The sequence below is a fragment of the Lissotriton helveticus genome, chromosome 7 (genome assembly GCF_964261635.1).
Source record: "Lissotriton helveticus chromosome 7, aLisHel1.1, whole genome shotgun sequence".
In the NCBI taxonomy this organism is placed as follows: Eukaryota; Metazoa; Chordata; class Amphibia; order Caudata; family Salamandridae; genus Lissotriton; species Lissotriton helveticus.
In genome coordinates this window covers 1067292323-1067309185 of record NC_136068.1, presented here as the reverse complement: position 1 = coordinate 1067309185, position 16863 = coordinate 1067292323, and the positions used below count along the sequence as shown (strand labels likewise).

Below are 16863 nucleotides of genomic sequence, written 5' to 3'. Positions count from 1 at the left end.
ATAAAATAACTTAATAATATTTTTGATACAAACAAATTGGTCAGTCTTTGAGTTGTGACATCATTTGCTGCCTGAGTGTGTACAACAAACGCTTAACACTACCCTCTGATAAAGCCTTACTGCTCGCTCACACTACAACAAAAAGAGAGTAAGGTGCTATCTACTTTTACCTCTGCCTATCTTTGGGGTTCCACTGGACTCAGTGCTCACTATAACTCATTTTGGTATAGTACATACAGAGCCAGCTTCCTACACACTAAAATATTGTTTTGTCTTCCTTTTGTTTCCTCCAGATTTGTGCACTTAGATTAAAGGTCGGGGGGGGGGTAGAAGAATATTTTAGGTCTGTTTAATTGTTTTATACACTGTAGAGAATCTGGGAATAATTAAATCATATTTGATCCTTGCAGTGTGAAATTACCCACAGGCACAGAATGAGTAAAATCCTTTGGTAGGCCAGCCTTTAAATTCTAACAAGCCAGTTTTGATAGCGGGTCACCTGCCAAACACCCCAGGCAATTCTAACAAGCCAGTTTTGATAGCGGGTCAACTGCCAAACACCCCAGGCAATTATAACAAGCCAGTTTTGATAACGGGTCAACTGCAAGACACCCCAGGCTCTAAACATTCAGTGAAAGGTGTAGTGGCAGGTACTTGTGAAAAGAGTCCTGTCACGCTCCACATGGGATAGTAGTGAAAACATGAGAGAAGACTTTCCACATGCCAACAAAATTCTTAGCTTGAAGGTGTCCAATTGTTATGTGTGATACCTTCAGCTATGTGCCTTTTTACCCAACTGCACTTTATTACTAGGGGGTTTGAGCCCATAATTAAAATGTTAACAGAACAACTTTCAGGTCACAAACAAACTGTCTGCGAAAAGGTCAGGGCTGTCTTGAAGTCAGACGTTTGCAATGGGAACAACTGCTCCACCTTAATGTAGTCAGGAAAAGAGTGCAGAAAAGCAGTGGTGAGCATGCTTAAATCAGCAAATTGCAAATGCCTTAGAATGCTCTGTTACACATTAATCTAGAGTAATTCAACAGTTTTAAAGGTTTCACAAGGTACTATGCTGTTGGCAAGGTTGACAACCCCTATACTGTACCCCAACTGTGTCCAGAAATGTGTTTGTTAAAATATTTCACTATAGCACTTTTACTTTCTATGCCTAAAACAGTCCAAGATAAGTTCAATATACACATTGACAATGGAATGACACTACATGCCCTGCATTACTTCTCCTTTGAATTAAATATGTGTCTTATAATAATCATCTAAAAAAACAATCTGTTTGTCAAACACTGAAAAAGCATGTTTATGTCTGTGTTTGGGAGTTATGCACCTGACTAAACACTGGTAACCACTGATATCAAGAACGAAAGCAACCCCAGAAACGTTTTAGCATATTGGGGGGGAGGTAGAAAGAATCAGCTGACCAGGGAACCCAGGAACTGAGACGGGTGACCTAAGAGGGAGAAACTAAAGAAGCAGAGTGAGAAAAGGCTAAGTGAACGTAGATGGGAAAGGAAAAGGAGCACATTGGATGGAGAAGAGCACGTGGCTAAGGATAACTCATGTGACTGGAGGAAAGGGAATGAGGAAGATAACTACAGAGGAAGCAGGACATAAGTAACCCTGGGCGTGTAACTCCGCTCCGCCAGAGGAGTTTCCGGAGATTTGCCTACTCCGCGCTCCGTGGCGAACGCGGAGTAGGCAAAAACTTTGCCTCCGTGGGGGAGCGGAGTTAACCGCTCCCTCCCCCCTCCCAATTGCCTTAAAAATATATAAAGAAGGCAATTTCGTGTATTTCTGTAACCTCCCCTGCTTGGCCGCTCTCCTTCCTGCTCCTCTCGCGTCCTCGACAATGTCCTTCATAAAAAATCACTACGTTGTAAGTCTTGTGCGTGCGCATGTGCACACGCAAGACTTACAACATAGCATTTTGTTGTTTTATGAAGGACGTCGTTGGGGGCGCAAGAGGAGTAGGAAGGAGCGCAGCCAAGCAGGGGAGGCAGCAGAAATACAGGTAAGGGCCTTCATATATTTTTTAAGCATTTGGAAGTGGGGAGGGTGTGGGGAGGTAGAGGAGCGGAGCTATGCGGAGCTCCACAGAGTTTTTTTCTACTTCCGTGGAGCTAAGTGTAGAGGCACTACTCCAGCTCTGCTCAGGCTTAGACATAAGCCACATGCTTGGATCTTAAGAAGGGGGGGGGAGTTGCCTCGCTGTCGAGGAAAGAGGAGCAAAAATAGTAAGCAAATGAAAATCTTGCTGCACGAAGAGGAAGAGCGAGGGGTGCCTTCTAATAGAGTTAACAGGTTGTAAGAGTGTTGGGCTGGGTTGTAGGGGTGGAAGTCGACATACGACGGGATAGTGAAACTAAAATGAATACATACATAAAACCACTTACCTTGCGCTCACCGCATCGCCAACATGGCACACACACATCCTGAACTCACATTTTTGAGGGTTCTCTTTTATGTGATAATGAAGAAAAAAGGGCTGGCTGAAATAAAATATTTGCCTGGAATCATGCAGTTTGAAACTGGGATTGATCTGTAGATGGGCATCTCATCCTCTCTTAATTTTTACAGCAAAGGTTAATGCTTTATTTTTAATTGTTGGTGCATGAGATTTGAGTGTGGGTGGCAGGCAGAAGTCACATGAAAGCTTGGCTCCATTTGGACTCAAGGGTCCATGAGGACGTCGAGCTAAGCCAGAGGCAGGCATCTGGCTCAAGCCTTTCTCAAGCTTTCAGTGGCTCCCCCACCAGGGTTGGATTGGGATCACAAATCGGCCTGGGCTCACCAAAAAAAAGTGGACCACATTTGCGTATTGCCTTTCCGCAAAACACTGCTTCAACGCAGTTTTATGAAAAGAAAAGGGGTGGGGGCATATTTTAACTTCACTTAGATAAAAAAAAATGCACTGATTAGTTCACACTGGTGAGCCACACTTGAATGCAAGTGAGACCACTTCTACTCAGGTCCCCTTCTCCCGCTCAATCAGCATAAATTAATGGGCCGGCCCAGCGAGAGAAAGGGAGTGACACCTCTGCCCATCTGCCTCTAGAAAGGCCACTCAGGCACCCGCTGGGCCGCTGGCGGCATCCTAACAGCACAGACAGCTCCAGGCTGCCCAAAAAATGCAGCCCACAGCTAGAACTCGGCTACTGGCCCTTCGGCTATTTCCCAAGTGCCCGCGCTACCAATCCGACCCTGTCCCCCACCTTTAGTGGGGGTGCCTCTGTTACTTCCTTCTGCTCCCCGAGAAGCAGGCAGAGGAGAGAGGTCAGAGGCAGAAAAGAAAAGAAAAGCAGGGAAAGAGAGAGAGGGGATGCATTAAAAAAAATGGAGAGGTGGTGGAAGGAAGCAGAACTGGTTTGCACATTTTTGACAGGACTGCTATTGACTTCCAATCCGGCCCAGAGACGCCTGAAGAAGAGGTCTTGGGATGGTCCTCTGTCAGCATGACTGGCACGGATGTGAAGAGCGCCTTTTTTTCTCCATCTCCTGGACCATCTGTTTGAAGAAAGCGCCACCGTCCTCGCTTCCTCTAGGCCGGATGCTAGTCTTCGGCTCATTGAGCGAGATGCAACCTCTATAAGATGGAAGCTCGGCCGGGTCCACCTCCGCGGCCTCTGCCTCTCCTCCCTCCGCCGGCCGGGAGTCGATGATTAAAAGAGTTCGGTGCGGAGCCCAGTAGACTGCGCCGGGCACCCGCCTCATTTGCAGCAGGGCGTGCGAGGCGGACGCATCTGAGGGCGCGGAGATGAGGCGAGCTTCCTGTGTGGAATGCATCACGGTGCGCAGGTGGCGCGCGCGCGGGGAGGCTCTACAATGGCGCACCTGGTGATTAATTCATTTATTTGTTCCTCCCACCTGCACAGCACGTTCTGAAGCTTCAGTTGGAGAGAAAGACGGCGCATGGCGATGTCTTCACATTTACCCCGGGGGCTGCGCCTCTGAAAGGGTGCCAGGTGTGACGGGCTCTTTTCTTTTCCAGACGGAACTGGCATGTGGCTCACTGCCTTTGTCTCAGGCCGCTTCGGCTTCGGTGTCGGGCACCGTCTTCTGACACACCGGGTTTAAATGAGGAAGGGCTCGGTGCGCGAGGGAGCCTCGCATCTTCACCACTGATCAGCGAAGTCCATTCTGCCGTGTTCGGCGACAGGTGAAAGGGTATACATTAACATTAAGCGAACCCTCTCGCGATTAATTGGCGAACATGCGTGAAAATAGAGGTTTGTAGAAAGGAAGTGGAGACGATCGTCAGCTTTCTTCAAAGAGCTTTTTCACATATTGTCTTTTATGCTCCCGGGTGGGGTGTTTTGGAATTTGGGTTAGAAAACAAAATCGAAACTCCTTGGTGAATAGAGGAGCGCATTTGGTCTGGATATATATAGGTCACTAATGCGAGACAGATCAAATCTTCTTGGAAATTCAGAAAGCATCTCTGGAACAGCTCACGGTGACGGGTTAGTTCTATTGAAACATATTGCCCGTGGATCGTAAAAGATTGCATTGTTACAAAATGCAGCAAGCATAGGCCAAGCCAATAGGTCTGCCGCTGGCTGCCAGCCTTATGGCTTTGTCAATGCTTGCTTAGCTTGGACATTGCTTTTGTAAAACATTATCGTTGGGGGAGCTGCCCAATACAATAAAAAAAAAACATTAGCTAAAACCAAAATTATGTTTATAGATTTCAAAAAGCACATGTTGCCATTGTAGACCATGGCACTAAAGGAACTTCTTTGTGTATGGATGTGCTCCTTGTGAAAGGGCAGAATGCCGTTACTCAAAGTGAAGCTAGTCAGTGTCTGACCCATTGACCCATGCTGCATGCCGTGGTGGGTGGAATTACAATGTGATTGACACAACTACAGATCAATGGATGAAGAAGGCTGGTTGAAAGCCCATAAAGGTATACTACATTTATTTTAGCAAAATCAAAAGGTCTTAGTTAAAGCTAGGCCTAAAACTTTTTGTGTCAGAGTCTCCAACTCATTCTAAAGGAACATGAATGGTTTTTAACACTTTTACGTTCCTAGGGTTCTCGTAAACAGCTGACAGTGTATGGGGTCGCACTACACCTACGCCTGGCACTAATCCAACTCACCCTGGGAAGACTACTTTATCATATACGGGGCCTGGATGTCCAATGCCATAGCTGACACTCAACACTCTGTAGACATTATTAGTGACGTATTACAACAACAAATACAGTGCTGGCTTACAGCACTAAACTGTGATGGCTTCACGCCATAACTCCCTGGTAGTGCCAGATACTTGAGATTCTCTGTTGATGCTAGCCTTGCTTAACAAAAAGTACCAAAATTACTTAGTATTGACTCTTCCCGACCCGTGCTTCAGAATGAAAGCTTAGCTTTCTGAATACAATTTCCTACCTGCCTTTCAACCACTCTTCTAAGCAGCCTATCAGGCATCGCCAATGCTGTGGCCAACCCTGTCAAAGGATTTAGGAACCCTGACAGGATCACCCTATTATCAGGAAATTCCTTTGGCTCCTCCTTTCCACCAATTCAGCTTCAAGATCCGCTGTCTCAGTTTCAGGGCACTGCACTCAAGCTCCGCACTGTGCCGGGTGAGAGAAATCATGCTCTTGGCAGGGTAACACAACGCCCGCAGCAGCCTCTCGAGGCGGGAACAAAGGACAACATGACTGACCTTCTCCTGATATTCTCCAAAGATCTGGAAGTCTGTCCCTGTTCAGATCCGGGGCACTCCCTGTTTTTACTGCTTCCGGAGTGTAAGTTACGACCCCGCACTTCAAGTTATATTTTCTTGATTTGTCCCCTCCAAGATGAAGGTAGGGTGGTCACCACCAAGTCTGCTCTTTCTTGCCCTCACTGTATCCTACAGGCGCTATGTGGAATCCCTGTTTCCATTGGTAAGTCCAACCTGTAATTTACTTCTTTTGTACCACCTTAGGATCTACAGATCTCCAATGCCTGTAACTAGGTTTGTGTACTAAGCTATCCCTTGCCACATGCACCAGGTGACTGCAAGGCTACCTCATTTTTACCTGCCAAGGGTCAGGAGTTACTGACAGCTCTTGATTTTGTTGAAGAAAAACACTGTTTTCAGTAAAATGTAAAGCGAATGCTGCTGTGACTCACCGTCACAATAGTAAAAGAGTTTGGTGCTGCTCACTGTTGGAAGGAAAGGGCATGGTAAGAGGAGCATGCATTTGATGGGAATGTACGCCAGGTCAAACTACTTTTGCATTTTTGCGTTGCATATCAATTTTCTGTCTTGTCTCGGCTCCAATTGATTGAAAATGCTGTTTTCCATTTCACTGTGTGTCTTAAAAAGCAGCATTTCATCGAACAAACTTGACCTTCTTCTCTAGAAAGCTTTCTCTCCAAGTGCTGATGTAAGCCGAAATATAGCAGTCCGTCGGCCATGCTCTGGTTGATTTGGTTCTGTGATAAGCCCCGGATCTTACAATAGCCGCCGTAAAGCAAGGAAGGAAATGTCTGTCTTATCACAGTGCTGTAAGGTCAAATTCCTTGTAATTGGCAGGCACACGGATACACTGGATCATGGATGCCTTATTTAATGATACTCAGTATATCAACCTCAGGGGGTTGAAAGGATGAGCTATCCCGCTCTGGATTCAGTCACTAACCACTTGTTTGTGTATAGGGACTGCTCCCACCGACTTGTAGTCATATGGTGCGGTAAATAACAAGTGTTATTACGACCCAACTCAATGCTACTCTCTATTGGTCTAAGGAGGTGAACCCTTGTGACCTGCATTGTGGGGTAAGGAAACCTTAGGGGGCCCCTTGCAAGGAATAGCCATACCGTAAAGCTGACGAGGTGAGGGACCCCCGCTTTATGTCTAGATGACTGGCGCCCCTTACACCGTGGGGGATGCCTGTTATGCCCTTGGACCTGAACATACTCACACATCTGTACAGCAGGTGTTTGAACCAGCTGGAACATCTTGACAGCTGTTATGAAAAACATAACGCAGCTTTTAAACTCTTTTCCAGGCACTTACATTATTCTCTTGAACACAGTTATCAGCGTGTTTTCTGTTTACCTCCCTACATGTTTACTGTGCTTCTAATCTAGGGGTCTGGAACATAGCATTTAGATGTGAAGATTTTGAGTGGATTATTTACTGCCTCGAATACCATATAGAAGCCACACAAGTCCAGTTAATTGTCTACCCCCTACATGGTGTCCTGGCGTTCCCCCTCCTCTTGTCAACTGCACTCTTCTCATAATGGTGGAGTATGCATGAGAGAGGATGCAAGATCTCAGACGTATCCAGCAGTATATGAAATTATCCAGGGTCGCCTTACCTGTAAGCAGGACACATGTAAACGTGGACCCAGAAATCGAGTGCGTAATATCTGTAAGCCGCGTCGATGTTTTAGGGTATCAAATAAGTTTAATCGCCCACCATCACTACCGGAAAAAAACTGCCATGGCTGCCTTCTGCCTAGCACATGACCTTTTACTGCTTGCTTACACATGAGGGCTTGCTTCAGCATCTCGGTATCTCAAATATTTTTGCCCGTCAACACTGCTGTATTGTAATGAATATAATAGTGGTACCTGCAGGGTGAACCTGATGGGTCTTATTCACAGCTGGGCAGCATTGTGAACTTCTCGACAATGGCAGGTAAACTCGAAACAGAGTATACAGCAACAGAGAGAGGAGATCAGGAGCGAATAAGACAGAAACTGGAAACATGGTGGGGCATTTCACTGGCTTGCCTTGGGCACCTCGGGCATGACGCTGCCCTGCAGCCTTGCACATTGTGATCATGAGATTTGTTCTTGCAAGTAGGCAGCATTTTTAGGTCAGACTTGAGATCGCATATGCACTGTCGCTTGCAAGATCTTTTGTTTCTTAAAAAAAGCCTAAAAAACACGGCTTAGAGCCCCACGATTACTTATCATTATTTGGCTTCATTATCACTCTCATTTCCTTGCTTCTTATTGGTCAGCACATGCTGCTTTCACTTTCTTCTTCATGTGTTTACCGTTTCGATGGAGCATGCCAGGCCATGCCATCCCAGCGCCAGGAAGCCGCTTGGCCGCAGTGCGCTTAATCAAGTTCTTTTTCAAATTTCAAATTTCAAGTACTGATTAATTTATTGACTAGTATCCTTCTACTTTGTGTGCTCAGATTCAGGTACTTTCTTTCATGCTTTCCCAGTTGTCGCAGGAAAAGGAAGTTTAGGGAGAAAATAGGACCTTCAAAATCAGAAAGTTTAATTTCCAGAAGAGGCAATGTTGTGCTAAGAAACCAGATGTAGTACAATAGCCAAATAATTCACAATGGAGACCAGTGGAAAGGTAAAGCTTGCCTCTGGAAACGCGGAGGTCAGGTGAGTTTGTAATCATGATGACCACACCACACACAAGTGAAGACACTTGGTGCTTATTAGCGTTATACAGTTTGTCTGTGTGAAAATCATTACTGTTCTCTGGTACCACATCTTGTATTCTTACTGTTGGTGCACATGAGTGTAAGCCAGTAGGTACAGGCGATATATGCCACACACAATACATAACCCCATCTTCCAGCCTCCCTGACATGCCTCATTTCCAGACAACCCTCAATCATTGTTTGTGGAGTGCACCTCTCTCCTACAGGTACCTATGTGCTATAAACATAAGCAGAACTGGAAACTTCAGCTTTTGAAAAAGGAAAAACACTAGAACATGCATTCCCAGGAAGTGACCGAAAATCTGGAACTCCATCCCAAGAGCCACCAGAACAGTCCCATCCTATGAACCCTTCAGGCCTTCAAATAAGAACTAAAGTGCACGCCGTCTCCCTGGGACTGTGGTAGTTCATCCTGTAAATGCTTTTTCACGGCTGAATTTGAACTTATCCCAATGAACTATTCAAGCTAAATTGTTGTGCATTTGTTAATAAAATAGAGTTTCTCAATGTCACAGTACTCATGTTACCCATCTTGATAGGAAGATGAAGATAAATGACCCATCAGGAGCGGCCTTGGGCTCAGCGAACTGAACCGTGGCCAGCAGTGGTGTAGCGAGTCCACTGAACCACCAAACCCGGGTTGCTCAGTATACTTTGGGGATGGATTGGGGAGTGAGATAGGTCAAGCTATTGAAACTGAGCACATATGGGCAGACCTCTTTGGCAGTGTGTAACAGGACTAAACAATACCGGTTTGAAGACTAATTGGCCAAGATATGGGTGATCAGATTGCAGCCAGGCTGAGGTTCTTCCATTCACCCATCTTTACTTCTGTTCCTGGACTCTCACTGCTGCCTAGACTCTGGGCTGTTGACAGGTATGGACATATGCAGACTCATTAAAAAGCATTGCTAATGCTTGGGAAGTCTTAAAACAATTCTCACTTTAACCAAATTGTTTAGGCATCACCTCGGATCTTATGCATGCCCGTGACTGGACAGAGAGGCCTAAGTGTAAGGCAATAGTAGCAGGTGCTACTGGGCGCTATGTTGCCAATAAATTGCATATTTGAGCTGTTTTGGATGCATGGTCTGTCCTGTTGGAGAGTGGTGTTCTAAGCACAGTGATTACACACATTTATGCTGCTGTATTGAATGTGTGTGAAATGTTCTGTTGAAAGTGTTCTGCTGGACTTTATGCATGCAACATTTGGTAAGAGATGTGTGCTGTTGTTGGGGCAGTGATGTCTAACTAGAAAGCACATCTGTGTTGAGAGTTGTAGAGTGTTATTCATGCCTAGATTTATTCTTTAAAAGGCAGTGACAGATCAGGTCTAACTATGCAACGAAAGGGGTGATGGGAGGAGAGCCCCTGGACAGACCCTGCAATAGAAAGGCTGTCAAGGAGAAAGAGGGTAGCCCTGAGCCAAGACAGAGGGTAAGGTGTACGCTGAGAATTGGAAGAGGCAGGCAAATATGGAAAGTGCTGAGAGGGGAACAGAGCCAACCTGAAGACAATGGATTTCAAGCGTTGGGAAAGAAGGGATGCTTAGACAGATGCCATAAACAGAAATGTCGTGGGACAAAATATTGTGTCAAGATTATCGAGGACAAAACTATTGTGAAGATAGGTTTCCATAGGTGAGAAAAGTTTTACTATATATAACTCCACATATATGTACCTTGGATAGTAAATCTATACTTACCTTTTCACACTTACCTTCTTGATATTTTGGTCTTCCATATTTTTGACACAATAGTATGTCCAAAGATATTTCTGTTTCTGATATTCTGTCAGTGATCTGATTATGGCTGACTGAGTGGTAGGAAGCAGGGAAGGCCTGTGTAAAAGGAGGCTTGGAAATGCCTGGAACAGAGGGATGCAGGATTTTCAGGGAAGAGAGGAGACTTGAGTCCAGTGGTTCTTCGCAACCATATGCCGTACTGGGGTTCCCATTGCCAATTTATTAATTTATTGTTAATGCTTTGCAGAGCACTAATCTTAAACTTGTGGTCTCTTCAGAGCACTAACCACTGAGATGGGTGCTAAGCCGGTAGTACTGTGGGTTGAAGAGTGGGGTATTATTAACCGCATCCGCGCTAGCGGTTTTCCCGCTGTGCGCTGAAGTTTTGTAAATACCGCGTTACATGACGAGCTGGGCTCGTCATGAGCGTACGAGAGGTGTACCTCATGACGAGCTGAGCTCATCATCAGCGTGGAAGGGGTTAAGTGGCGGCCCCAGTCCCTCAAGGGGGGGCTGATTCCAATCCATTTGTCTAAAGAGTTAAGGGAGGTGTCTGTTCTGCTTTCTTGAGTAGGTGAGTGTGCTCATGAGTTAGCTACACTGCCAGTATCAGGTGTTAAAGGATTCTAGGCCAGTGTCCACGTTTATCAGGCAGACATACAGCGTGTCAGGCCTCTCATCTCGACCCCTTCTTTGGCGAGTTGTAAAGAAGCTTGGCGGGGCTGATCATAGGGATTGAGAGATGGGTTCTAGGCACACCCCAGTTCTTAGCCTTAAAGCACCTTATCAGTGGTGTGTTGGACGAGAGAGGAGCACTCCTATAAGACATCAGCATCAGTCTGTGGGTCCTTTGAGTGAAAAGCCTTGACCCCCCTGCAGCTTCTGGACCCTGCTGGGGTCTCTGCGGGCTGGGTTCATTCTTGCAGACATCGGTGGACTTTTCAGGCCGGAAATTACCTAGCCTCGTTCACTATCCTTTCATTTTGCTGCAGGTGTCTTGTGAGAGGGAAAGTGGGCAGCGATGTGTGCCCAAGGCCATAAAGTGGCTCTATCTAGGCTTGCTGGACTCAGCTGAGCTTGTTAGTGATTAATTTGAGCCGGAGCTTTGCGGTGCTAAGCTCCGGCACTTAATTAGTTTCCAGTGGTCCGCACCGGCACCTAAATGGCAACACCTTACTTAGAACAGTCCACCACATGGTGGCGCTGCTCATCTAACTTAAAGATGAGCAGAACAACAATATTTTAGGAATACAATATGCATTAAAATTGCTAGTACCTGCTTACCCAGCCATTCCTTTAGCTTTGGGGACCTGGAATAATCAGAACTGTCGCATTTACATGCGAGAGAGATGGTTAGTAGCTGGTTTGGCAGCGATGACAAGGGCGATTGGTGGTGCAAGCTGCAGTGGCCTCCTGGTCAGAGCCCTGGCACTTATTATTTTACAAATTAAGCACTGGAGCTTGTGTGTTTAGGGTTGAGCGAGTGACTGCCAGAGTCATGAACATCGGCTGCCGGGCATATCGGGGAGATGGCAGATTTCATATCTGCTGGTGCCCCGAAAGGTAGGTGGGGACGGACTGGGGCAGTGCCCATCAGAGTCAGGAGAACAACGTATGAAAGGCCAGCAGGGCACCACCAATCTTCTGTAAAGCCTAGCATGTCCACCCCTGGCAGCAGAGTGAGCGACACAAGGGATACAGAAATAAAGACATTGCACTGTTAGAATAAACTTCTGCACGGTCAGGTTATGTTTCAACATTGTTTTTAATCTTTCGTTGCACAGATTCGCAATTGAGAAAGGATGATGGGGACAATAACTGAGAGCCTGTGATCGCCCGCAGGGAGAGGAGAGCACGTGGGATCCGGGACCACAGGGAGCTGGCGGATCCAAAGGCATCCAGGTATGGAACGAGTTCGGTGCCAGGGCTGTGCTTTCAGGGACACTGGCCCCATGGGAGGCAATCGCCTTAAATGTGCTTGAATGATTGCATCTGTTGAACCGCAGCGCAGTCATACCACTCTGTCTGCCTTTTGTTGAAATCTTGTCTTGCTTGCAGCATTTTGCAGAGGGAGTAACAGCATTTTCTTGTGGTCAGTTAGAGGTGAATGCATGTCAAGCACCGACATTTAAAAATATCTCAGGGACCGATTCACAAAGGGACTTTGGCAGTGGCGTAACATTAACCCGCACAGTTACCGTGGTGCGGGGGTTCGGGGCTGAATTTAAGGGGGCCCTCTCCAGCAGCGTGCATGGGCGGCGGGCCCCTGGCCTGCAGGCCCGGCTCCAGGAATTTTTATTTGGGTGGGCCAAGGGAGCATTTGAGTGGGCAACTGCGGGCTCGATTTGTCACATATATGTCTGGGCAGGCCTGCTTCAGGGCCCTTCTTTATCTCTTCTTAGTCTTACAAGGCCCAGTAAAATGCACTCTTTTCCAAATCGCTTTCTAAATATTGTCACTCTCAAAAAGTGTTTTTTCCATGTAATGTTTCTTTGATGGGAAGAGGAGGTTTCTGAGGTGGGAGTATCGGGCAAGTGACACTTCTCAGGCTCCCTCTGTACAAGCCTTCAGGGAGAATCCCTCTTCATTACTACCTCCACCTGACCCCAGACTCTGCAACACACTCCCTTACAGGCTTGATTATCCACTACTTGTCTGCAGTGCACCTTATCTCACATCTGACCTTGGGCCCCAACCCCGTATCAGGCACCATCGGGCTCCACTTTCATTTTTCCCAGTAAAAACATTAGTAAAATCACCTTCAAACTTAAAACATTGAATATAGCAGTAAATATAATTAGCACACACTTTAAAGTATGTCCACAGTAGCCCTTGTGACCTCACTGCTAATTAAATAAACAAAAACAGAAAGGCCATGACAGGTCTGGCTTTAACTCTGATGCGAAAGTCTTTTTTGGCGGCACACCAATAACCTCTTTCTCCGTAAATACCTTTACTACCACCTTCCAACAGTGCCCCTCATCCCTCCATGGCCCCCTCTATTAACCTCCTCCTCGGACTCCCTCACTGTCACACACCACTAGTGCCCCTCATCTCCCCATAACCCCTCCCCCTCATGACCTCCTCCTCAGACTCCCTCACTACCAACCTCCACCAGTGCCCCTCATCTCTCTGTAGCTCCTCCCCCTCATGACCTCCTCCTCAGACTCCCGCACTACCACCCTCCACCAGTGCCCCTCACCTCTCCCTAGCTCCCCCTCCACCCCATGACCTCTTCCTCGGATTCCCTCACTGTCACCCTCCAACAGTGCCCCTCATCGCTCCATAGCCCCTCCCACTACCTTCTCCTCGGATTCCCTCACTGTGACCCTCTAACAGTGCTCCTCATCTTTACGTAGCCCCTCTCTCTTATGCATTTCCTTTGTTGTATAGCGCTACTCATATCAGTGTAGCGTGTGTCAGTACTTTACACCACACACACATTAAACAGAGACAATCAATCATATAAGTATGTAAATCAGTCTACAGGGAATGTCACATTAGCCAATGAGAATTACAAGGTGTAAGAATCACAAGTCATCCATACTGGTTGTCAGTGTATTTTAAGAGGGTTTGGTCTGGGGAAAAGCAACCTTAGGATTTAAAGAGTATTTCATGGAGGTCAGCTTTACTGATAAAAATGTATATCTGCCCAAACATACTCATTTTAGCAATATTAGAATAATGAAAGACTGGGGAAGTTCTAACTATATCACAAAACAAAAAAAACGAAGTTCTAACTATACCATTCATGTTTGTATGCAGCTCTTTGGAGACAGTTTATTGGTCATTGTCCTATGTTAGGATTGTAACTTCTGAACTGCAAGTAACACAAGGATCTCTGTTACAAAAGGAGTGACCCACTGAGCTTCCACATAAAATACAGTTCATATGCATTTAAAAACTACTAACAGACAAATTATTGCTCTCCAGCAGGATCATTAATCGCCAGTGTTATCTGGGCATTTTGTATTGTCTTATTGTTGTCCTGCATCAGCCATGATAATGATAAAAACTGTTTAAATGAAGCACACACAAAGTATGTGCCCTGCTGGGCCTGTGCAGATTTAAAAAAAAAAAAACAAATAGTAACACATTCTCTTACCTACTACTCCATTAGTCAAACTTTGTGTCACAGCCTGATGTGATAACCAGCTGCAGGGGTCAGGAAAGGTGAATAGGAATAAACAAACTTCTTTTCTCCTGCACTGCATAGAAAAAGAAATATCCACGCAGCAGAACAGTAGGCAAAGGTTACCGTTGTCAAAGAAAGCAGGATTTGTCACCTTTAGCCATGTGGTGATGAAGGGGTGAAATAATAAACAAAGCCTTGTTAACAGGTAAATGATCTTTGAAAGACCTGTGAAGTACTCGCGTGCGGCTGCGTTAAGCTCAAAAAATGTCTGTGTGTGTGTGCCCGGGAAGCTGTCTTTGCCCGGGTGCCCACAACCACACAGACAGCCCTTTGAGCCCAATGCTGTTACGCGCCGCCTTCAAGTCCTCACTGCGAGGGCCAAGGCTCCTGTTTGGGTGGGCCAGGCTCATGTTTGGGTGGACACAACACAAGTCACCTGACCCTGCTATCAGAATAGATAGACTTGGACCTCATGTATGTCTGTAGTCACCACAACTTTGCGTACTACACAGGCAATTGTTTGCATCCTAATGTTCCACCATGGATCCCTGTTCCCTTATTAATTATGTTCCCCACATGTACTCATCCTGATGTACAGTGCAACACAAGTCCTCTTAAAATAATGTGAGGAAAGATAAACAAACATGAAAAAAAAGTGTGCACAGGTATGGAGTGCCTCATGGAAGTAACCCCATGGGAGTCCGCTGGCTGGTTCTCACCAGTGGGCTTTGGTTCTCATCATTAGCACTACCATACCAAACAAAAAAGTGTATAAACACAAAATGTATAAACAGAGTGTGCAGGTGTAGTGAACAAACAGTGAACCAGTCAGAGAATTGTTATTTACTGGTCATATAAGCGCTAGGACGTGTCTCCCTATTGCTTAACTCCTGACCCAAAATAAAGTGAGACCTGAAACTTTAGGACCACATTATTTGTAATAAAAACGAGCTAAACCTACACTGGCTATTGTCCTTTATTCTGTGCCGTGGGCTTGCTCACCTTAAAAGACACTCAGTTGCCTTCTATCTGCATAGAGGACCTGGCCCACCCGCTAGAACCGGGCCTGCTGGCCTGACAGATCCTGACTGTGTCTAGAGCGTGGCGGACCCCCTGCAGGGGGGCCCACTCAAGTATCTACGGCACTGGCCTTAGGACTCGAAAAGTTACGAGTGAAGAGTTTCCATACTTGGGGCGAAATCTTCGCATTGAGCACTGCAGTGAGGAGATTCCGCCCCGAAAGCGGAGATTGCATCAGAAGTGTAGAGACTTGGCACGGGCGAATTTACAAGTCGAAAGTCTCATTGTGAAACGGGCACTCAATGTCTTGAGCTGCTCTGATGTGCCCAGAAGCTCTTCACAAACTGGACCTGCGTATCTTAGGACCATAATCCATTTGTACAAACCTCCCCACCATGTCAGATCAGAATCCAAACATCTTTGATGAGCATTCCTACCATCAAGTTTGTCCTGCTGGGAGGCAGATCAGACTGCTACCTCACAGTCAAACTATGGAATTCACTCTCTCCACCCCTGAGATCTCAACATGATCATACTTCAAAAAAAATCTTGAAACTTGGCTTTTCGTTTATCAATTACATGTGTGTGTTTCCTCTCCAGTGGCATTTCTCCTAGCTCTTAGATGCCTTCATGTAGCTGTGTGCTTCACATGCCATATTCATTCCTTCTCGTGTGACTAGTGCATTGCCGGGATGTGGGAGCTGTGGTTCTGTAGCTCACCATAACTGATACATTTCAGTTGTTCAACTCTGGATTATATTTATATCACCTCTTCTGTTTCTTAAGGCATGACCTATCTTTAGCAGGGCTTTTTTCCCCTGAATGTGTTTGGTTGTGTTGTGATACACATGGGACCCCATGGCATTATCCACTAAGCACAGTATGATGGGCATGACATTCTGCTGTGGACTGTGCCCATTTCACTTCCCTTCTGAGTCCTCAAGGGACAGCCTTCACCATACTCAGCAGGACCCAGCGGCAGGATGGGTCCTCTAACTACGTCTTGCATGCAGAACCATAATTTACACAGCGCCCACTACACACAACCTTTGGTTGAACCCTGCAGACACTGTTCCTCTGCGACCAGTCCCTGTGCCCTTCCAACCTTCAGTGCACAGCCAAACCGCGTGGGCCTTGGGGACAAGACCTGGCTTTTGGCATAGCCCTGGATCCACTCTCCTGCCCCACAGCCTGTGGAGCTGCAAGGGACAGTTTATGAACATCTTTCATGAATTAAACAGACCCTAATTAGCAAAGACTTTTGATGATGGAAGCTCTGTTTGCAAACCTGTAGTCGTATTTATGGAGGGCATAGTGCCCCAGTGGTGTACAAATCCCCACCCAATGGACTCGGTGAACCGTTTTTGTGTGCAGTAGGAAACAAAACCTATACAACGTGGATTTTATTTAAATATGGTGGTAAGAAAGTTTTTTTCTTTGTGATGAAAATGTTTTTTTTACTGGTCATGCAAATTCATGATTACACGAAAAACAATGTTCTCAAAGCAATGGCTACCCCAGGCGCGGTTCTCA

General features: G+C 46.2%; 1 long non-coding RNA gene across 1 annotated transcript in view; it reads left to right on the top strand.

Annotated features, from left to right (window-relative positions):
* The window catches only part of LOC144767227 (uncharacterized), a 514231-nt gene that overhangs the window by 159816 nt on the left and 337552 nt on the right, over nucleotides 1–16863 (top strand). The window contains exon 2 of the long non-coding RNA XR_013598105.1: nucleotides 11960–12077. This is a non-coding gene — a long non-coding RNA (uncharacterized LOC144767227). The remainder of the gene's footprint in view (nucleotides 1–11959; nucleotides 12078–16863) is intronic.